The following is an 8,719-nucleotide window of genomic DNA, read 5'->3' as shown; positions in this document are numbered from 1 at the left end:
AAGGAAGGAAGGAAGGAAGGAAGGAAGGAAGGAAGGAAGGAAGGAAGGAAGGAAGGAAGGAAGGAGGGAGGGAGGGAAGGAGGGAAGGAGGGAGGGAGGGAGAACTGAGATCAGCCCAACTGGATGGAAGGTCACATCAAGATGGATGAACACACTTGGGGCATGAAACTTCTGTATTATAATCAAGATGTGACTCTCAAGAGAACATTCTAGGGGTATAAAATGTAAGGGTTATTTCACCTGCTTTTTTTTTTTACAGGCCCTCACACCTTCCAGGGACACACAGCAGCTATGTCTCAAGGCAAAACAGAGAACTGAGAGAGAGATCAATGCATTTAAAAAACAATTACATGAGTTCAGAATAACGCAGAGAGTGAAGTCTCTGACGATAAATAGCTATTGTAATCTGCAATCAGCGAATGTCAATACACATCTTAAAATCCTTTAACCATAAAAGTAGGCATCTCTAATATGAATGATAAATTCTGCCTCTACATAAAAACCACCCTGTATCCCCAAATGCAGACATCATGTATTTGAACTTTGGTAAGGCACCCATCAACGTCTCTCACAATATTCTTGTGAACACGATGAAGGAAGGATAATTTAAACCAAAGAATTCCAATCAAGGGATGGAAGTTTCCAGTGGAATTAGATGGAGAAATAGAGGCCTATCAAGTTTGTTAGAAGCCCCTAAGCTTCTAACAAAGAGACAGTAAATACACTGAATGACAGACATCAAGTGATCTCAACTGGCCTAAGGAATGAGTTTCATGCAACATGATGAAATTTTAAAAGATCAGTATCATATTTTACAATATAATCCAAGAAGCCAACACTGTAAGTAAAAGGTGGGAGAGATACAGCACAGCAATGGCCTGTGGGACAAAGACTTACGGATTTTAGTAAATTCAAGCTAAGTGAATAATGTGAAAGGGCCACCAAAAAAGCCTATGTACTATTTAGACCTCATTAAAAGGTACAGTTTAACTTCTAGAATAAAGAGGTTGACAAGTCTTGCTCTATTCTAAATCGACCACACCAACTTAGTTAGGTTTTGGTTGCCGCCTGTTAAAAGATGAACTGAAATAGGTTCAGAAAGGCCCAGATCACGTGCTACTCAAAGTGTGGTCCACGGACCAGAAGCATTGGCATCACGTGATAAGATGGTAGAAATGCAACATCTCAGGCTCCACCCCAGGTGTGCTGATTCAGAATCTGCATTTTAAGCAGAACCCCCAGTGGTTCATACACACTTTAAAGTTTAGAAGCACAGGCCCTAGGAGCTGATTTGCAAACAAATTATCAGAAGGAAGATGGAAGACATTGGAGAACGATACCCTGAGTGTCAAGATGGAGAAGGTAGAGATCTCTGAATTCCTGGGAAGGCTATAATGAGGAAGAGGAAAGACTAAGATGATGTGTCCTGGATGATTCCAGGAGACAAACTTCCAGCAGATAGAAATAGAGAAAGACAGATTTCATTAGGAAAGAACTTTATCGCAGCCAAAGCTGCCCAGAGAGGAAAAGTTATGTCTCAAAAGGTTTCTTGGCACTAGGTGTTCAAGCAGTAGTATGATGACTGATAGGTCTGCTCACACAATTATGCAAGGATTTGCTTTATAACAGTGAAGGATACATTAGACCCCAGAAGCATCTAGAAAGGCCTGGCTAGTTGTGGAGAAGAGGGACTTCAGGCATTCAATCTCCAGAGACTGAGACATGATGGATCAGTTAGCAAATAAACGCAGCAGAGCTCACGGGACTTTAATGCAGCTCATTTGGGGCATTCTTTGGGTCCTCCCACGTCACAGCAAGTGCTAGTTGCCCATTCAGTATCCATTTCCCCTCAATATTTCTGGGGACAGCAATGTGTTCAGAAAGCAAAAAAAATTTTAACTGCATTTTCCTGTGTCCCTTGCAGATAAGAGTGGCTAATGAGATGTAAGAAAGCTCTTAGGAAAGAGCTGACTCAGCTGACAAGTGTCTTTTTACCCTTCTCTCTGTCTTTTTCTTTCTTTCTCAAACACAGATGTGAAGATGGGAGCTCCAGCAGTCATTTTTTGATCATGAGGTGATCTTGAGAATGGAAGTAGAACGCTAGAAGGACCATGGGTCTCTGATGACATTATGGAGTCACCACACCAAATACTAAACTATTGATTCAAAACTTTTTTTTTTTAAACATTAGAGAAATATTCACCTCTAATTTGTTCAAGCTAATGTCTTAGAGGTCTTTGTACCAGTGGCTGGATACATTTCTGCTCTGATACATCTTGAATGGACTGTATCTGCTTGTAGTATATTCTTACACAAGTTCAAATATGCCCTGGAGAGTGGCAAATTCAATTGCTTATCTGATCATCATGCACAAAACTAATTATCTAGATCAGAGGAGGTAAACTATGGCCCGTGGTTCAAATCCAGCCATATCTACTTGTTTAGCTATTGTTTACAGCTGCTTTAGCAACACAATGGCAGAGTTGAGCAGCTACAACAAAGACCATATGGCCTGCAAAGCTGAAAATATTTACTTTCTGGCCCTTTACAAAGTAACTTTTCTGATCCCTGATTTAGATACTCAGAAAGTCCTCGTTATTGTTATTTTTCTACCAACACATCCAAATCTAGTGTGGAGAGGGGCAGTGCTTTCCAAATACTACCAGCCCTTGGGTGGGCCACATTAACCATCTGGGAATCAAGAATAGTGTTCCAAAGCTTTCCCGGTGATTCTGATGAGACTGTAACCAGTCTGAATGTTTGTGCCCCACCTGTACATGTTGAAATCCTAACCCGCAGTGTGGTGGGGCATCGGGAGGTGATTAGGTCATGAGCGTGCAGTCCTCATGAATAGGATTAGCGCCCTTATAAAACAGGCCCCAGAGAGATCCCTTCCCTCCTTCTGCCATGTGAGGACAGTGAGAAGACAACTGTCTATGAACTAGGAAGCAGGTTTTCACCAGACACTACATCTGCTGGTGCCTTGATCTTGGACTTCCCTGCCTCCAGAACTGTGGTCTATAGTTGTTATAGCAGCCCAAGTGGACTAGACAATGGGCAATTTGGAGAGCCCCTGAGGTAAAGCACAGACTACTCCTCCTCTCTATGTGTTTCCATGCCTATAAAATGGAGCTGATTAATAGTGCCTGCTTGCAAGGCAGTATGGAGAATCTTCAGGTATATAGGACATACAGCTATGCAAGGCATCACAAAGACCAGCAAATTGATTTGGGGAAAGAGGGAGAGGCCAGAGTTGAGATCAGCCCAACTGGATGGAAAGTCACATCCAGATGGGATAAGCATAACTGGCGCATAAAATGTCTTTACTTTAATCAAGAGAACACTCTGGGGGTACAACATATGAGGGCTGTTCCATCAGCTTTTTCCAGGCCCTGGCACCTTCTAGGGACACCCAGCAACTACATCGCAAGGGAAAACAGTGGGAGAGAGATCAATGCATTTAAAAAATTACATGAGTTAAGAACAGCCCAGAGAGTAAAATAGTGATAAATAGCTCTTATAATCTGCCATCAGTGAATGTCGATACACATCTTAAAAACCTCTCACATAACGATAAAAATTGGCAACTCTAATGTGGGTTATAAATTATGATTCTACATTTTTCATAACACATTCAAGAGCCAAATGCTTCACTCTGTGAAAGCGTTGAGTCCTTCCTGCTTCTCTGACGGCCCGTTCCTGGCTTTCCACGTGGGCACCTCTTCTGCCCATGCCTTAAAAGGTGGAGATTTTCTCAAGGCCCTCCTCTCCCCTACACAAGTGGTCCACTCCCACGTCTGTACATTTCACTCTTAGGTCAATGACTCTCAAATTTTTATCTCTAGTCTGGACCTCTGATGTAAACTCCAGACTCAGACTTGATAAAGCTCTTCGTGTCTACATCTGCACTCAGGACCTGCACCTTGCTCTCTCAGCGAATGGACCACCGAGTTGCCTGACTCAGAAATCTGGGCATCAGCATTGACCAGTGCTGCTCTTCACCTCCACGGCCAAGTACTGAACAGCAGGGCCTGCCAAGCCCACCTCCAGAGTTAGCCCCGCCCCTGCCTGGACCACTACAGCAGGCTTCCAGTTGCTCTTCTGGCCTCCCTTGTTTTCCCATTCAATTCATTTTCACCTCCCTGTTCAAACTCCTTCAATGACTGTCCGTGAAGAACGCTCGTGCCAGAGACTGGGTTCGGGGGCAGGTACAGTGGGCTTGGAAGGCTCTTGCATCATTACAATCATCTTACTTCAGGCCCCACCCTTCACTCTGGCAAACCAGGATCATGCCAATTTGCCTGCATCTTCTTAAAATTCTTTAATTTCTTCAATTCTTAAAATTAAAAAAAATCCTTTAATTTCTTAAATCCTTAAAAATTTCTTTACAACCAGGATGGTGCCAATTTGCTTGCATTCTTTAAAACATTCTTAAAAATGTTCAGATCAGAGCAAATATCCTGTCCTAGAAATAGCATCATCCCTTGCCTTCCAACTCTCTCCGAATTGCACCCCCTGCTCTGGGGGACAGCAGGCATTCAAGAACTCAGAATTTCTGAATGCCAGGATTAGAAAGGACCTCAGAAACCATTAGTTCAACCCTTCCTTTCACAAGTCATAGGACTGCTGTGATAAATACTCTCTCCTCATCCCATATCCTCCTTGATGTCTGGCTCCAGAGGGCCAATGGCTTGGGGAAAGCCACCTGGACTGAGGATTTGAATAAACACTCCGGTGAGAGGGAAGGTCACAGGCATGAAGACCAGGGCAGGGAGGGGAGCAAGATCCTGGTGGTGGACAGGAGGGGATCTGACATCATAAGAGTGTGATCAGTAAGGAGACACAATGCAATGCATGGAGGTGGCTAAGAGCACAGACTCTGCAGCCAAACTCCCGGATTCAAACCCTGGCTCTGCTGGTGCACTAACTGTGTGCCCTGAGGAAGTCACTTCACTTCTCTGTGCCTCCACTTCCTCCTCTGAGAAATGAGGATATTACCTCCCTCGCTAGGTCTTGGGAGGATTCAATGAATTCACACATATAATGGGCTTAGAACAGGGCCTGGTACACAGAAGATGCCATGTAAGTGTTTGATAAATAATTTAAAATGTAAACTATTGGTTAGGTTGACACTGGGAATTGACAAAGATTTGGATTTTATAAGTCTCTGATCTTGGTGATCAGCTTTAACATTCATCCCCTCCAGTGGTTTGACTGATGGGAACTGGGCTCTACTGGGACATCGAGATGGTCTTGGCTGGCTCATGAACTGCAGGGGGATCCCAGAAACTCACCGTCTCCACCACCTACCAGTTATGTGATGTTAGGCAAATCGCTTCTTTCTGAGTCTCAGTTTACTCATCTGAGAAATGGATATAATCCAAAAAAAAACCCCCCATGCCTGAAAGCATTCATAAAAATGCCATAAGGGTTAACTGCTGTTGCTACTATTATTATTACTGTTATTGTTACCACCACCATCATCAAAAGCATGAAATTCTGCAAAGTGGAGGAAGCACTGCCACTGAAGTCACACCTGTCTAAGCTTTATGATCACCACCATAGGAGCTCTGTTTAATAAAGGACAAGTATGCAGATTACTGCTGAGCCTTAGACCAAGAGCTTCGAACAAATTATGCTGTGGGTCATTAAAAACTTTAAATAAAAATACAAATGATCGTGCCCCGCCCCTAAAAAGCTCCACAAACATAAATCCCCAAACACATTTCTCAGGAGTACATGAAAGCAGCTCTGGCCCTGAGACGGGATGGCACGGCCCCTCTAGCCACCGTGTGCGCTCCTGGGAGGACACCTGCTTCTCCCGGGCCTCGCTTCCTCCTGCATAAAATGCAGGGGTTGAACTAGATGGCCTTAGGTCCCTTCACATGCCCCCAGTTCTGGTCCTCTGAGTCCTCAGGTGATTCATAAACCCCATGGACTTCACTGGGCCTCTTCCACCCACATTCCACTCCCATTTCATTGTGGAGACCAAGGTGTTCACGGTATCAGGCAGGAGGTCTGACCTCAGGCTTGATTTAGGAGGATTCATACTCAATGGGAAAGGCAACAGCAGTACCATGCCCGGAGCCCCATTCTTGAAAGCTCAGCTGTCTGGGTCTCCCTGCCAAGCAGAAGAGCAGCCTCCTGGGAACACTGGGTGGGGAGAACTGATGCCCAAGGGGGAACCAGAGGCAGAGAGGGTTCCAGGTGCTTCCATCAAGTTTAGACTGTCCTGCCTCTGCTAGCATCATTAGACTGAGTCCCTCTCAGAGGTGAGAAGTGGCCAGTGGGCATTTCTGGCACCAGCCTCTGTTCCAGCTGGAGGCCATTTGATAGCGAGGGGAGGGGAGCTAGTCACGGAGCCCGTGGAGACCAGCAACACACTTCGAGTCAAGCACCCCCTGTTCTCAGCTTCTGCTGTTGTCTGGATGTCAATCGAATCCTGATCTCTCCGTTTAGCAGTCAAAGTTATGAAGCTCAATGAGAAACCCAGCAAGAGTCAAGTACACTGACAGACCCAAGAGAGTAAAACAGTGTTTTTCAGAATTCCAATAAGATAAATACCTTCAACGCTAATGCTTGACATTTATGAAGCACCTACTATGTGCTGGGCACTCCGCACGCCTCACCTCTTATCCTCACATGAGTCTGCAAGGCACGGTGTGAACTTGCCCCTTCTCCAGATGAAGATGTGGGCTCAGAGGGGGTGTATCACTTGTGCAGGGGAGGTGGGGAAATGGAGGACTGAACCCAGCTCTGCCCGATGTCTAAGGCCCGGCCCTTTCTATTACAGCACATTGCTGCAGAACCCAGGCTCCTGAGGACCCCAGGGACCCCAAGCCATCAACGCTGGCAACTGGCAAGGAAGGTCCCTGCTCAGTAGATCTGAGGCCCAAATGCCCCTCGCCTGGGCAGATCATGTGTCCTCACAAGAGTCTCCTTGGTACCAGATGCTTCAATTGTGCTTTCTCATTCATGCCTCTCCCTCCAGGAATCTAATGCCATTAAAATCGCCCAGAATTACCTGAACTATCCACCCTCAACAGCCATGCTTTTAAGCATCTGAAATCGGGAAACTTTCTCTGCAAATTAAGTTGTCCTTGAATTATACTTAACCAAACTGTGCACTTATTTCACTGAAGAATTCACAGGGCTTATGTCCAAAATTATCAGGTTTTTGTTCTTGCTATGTTTTGTTTTTTTAAAGGGCTCACCCCCTCTAAATTAAGTTTGATAGGCCCCAATTCCTGCTGCTTGAGCCATAAGGATACTAATTCCTTGGAGGAATAAAAAGAGTTGACCTCTTCTAGCAAAACCAAGTTCCCTTTTAAAATAAGCAATAAAAAGACACTTCAAGTCCAATCTCCTTGACTCAGCAAAAGAAAAATAAAATAGGAGGGTAATATCTGTAATTAGGAATCGGGGCAAATTCTCTTTTCTCTATTTTAAGAGGAACTTCGAATCTTGAGGTTTCTTTTCCATTGGGAAGAATGACCCCAAGGATGCCTGTAATAATCCTGGGGGGGGAGGAGAGGTTAAGTGGGGGAGGAGGCAAAAACCTCAGCCTGGATGAGCTGAATCCAGAACAAATTCTTGTGTAGACAGTCCGTCTGGGAAACACTCTCACTGAGAAGATGAAGACCGTCTGCCAGGGTGCGGCATTCCCATCAGCCCCCTGTGCCCCTCCCCCGTCAGCACCACCCATCCGCTCTGCAGAGCGCTCTCCCCAGCTTCCTTCACCTGCTTTTGAACTTCATCTAAATGGACTCCCACAGAGTGTGCTCCTTGGTGTCTGGTTCCTTTCACTCCATACTGTGTTTATGGGATGTTTCTATGTGGTGTGGATAGCACTCATGTGTTCTTGCTCACCACCTGTCCACGGTATGGATACCCCACAGCTTATACACCTGCTGTGCTGGGATGGGCATCTGGGTTTTTTCCAGTTGGGGCTGTTATGGGTAAGGCAGCTCTGGGCATTGATGCACTTGGCTTTTGTACTCATTTCTTTTGGGATCATAGATCTAAATGTGAAAGGTAAAATCAGAAAGCTACCAGGATAAAAACCTAGAAGGATATCTTCACGACCTTGGGGATGGGTAAGGAGTCCTGCTCACAGCTCAGAAGGGCACAATTCTGGGTGCTGGAAATGTCCTATATCTCTGGGCAGTGGTTACATGGATATACACAGAAGTAAAAGTTAATTGAACTATAAATTTAAGATTTATGCATCTATGGATAAACAACAAGGTCCTAATGCACAGCTCAGGGAACTATATTCAATATCCTGTGATAAACCACAATGGAAAAGAATATAAAAAAAGAATGTCTCTATGTGTATAACTGTGTCACTTTGCTGTACAGCAGAGATGGGCACAACATTGCAAATCAAGAAGACTTCGATAAAAAAAAATTTACGCATCTGATGATATTTATATTAAACCTGGATGTAAAAGCGAAAGTCAAAAAAAAGCCATGCCTACACTATCCTCAGGAGAGTGAGTTTTACCCTAATTTATGATGGTAGGACATCTAAACTAGTCTGTGAGCATCCATGTAGACCTGACACACAGTCAGATGTCAGTGCTGAGGGGGGTCCAGGGATGGGACTCTGGCCTCAGGGAGACCTGAGTCCAAATCCCAGCTCCACCTCGTTAGCCAAGCCATCCCGGGTAAGTTAATTCACCTCTTCAAGCCTCGATTCTCTCTCTCTCTCTCTCTC

At 44.9% G+C, this 8,719-nt stretch overlaps 1 protein-coding gene across 1 annotated transcript in view; it reads right to left on the bottom strand.

Moving 5' to 3' along the window:
* LOC102994318 (sorting nexin-29) overlaps positions 1 to 8,719 on the bottom strand; it is a 497,441-nt gene that overhangs the window by 99,097 nt on the left and 389,625 nt on the right. The gene's annotated exons all lie outside the window — the stretch shown is intronic.

The sequence above is a fragment of the Physeter macrocephalus genome, chromosome 14, assembly GCF_002837175.3.
Source record: "Physeter macrocephalus isolate SW-GA chromosome 14, ASM283717v5, whole genome shotgun sequence".
NCBI classification, from domain to species: domain Eukaryota; kingdom Metazoa; phylum Chordata; class Mammalia; order Artiodactyla; family Physeteridae; genus Physeter; species Physeter macrocephalus.
Note: the sequence above shows the minus strand (reverse complement) of the source record. Positions and strands in the feature narration are given on the sequence as shown.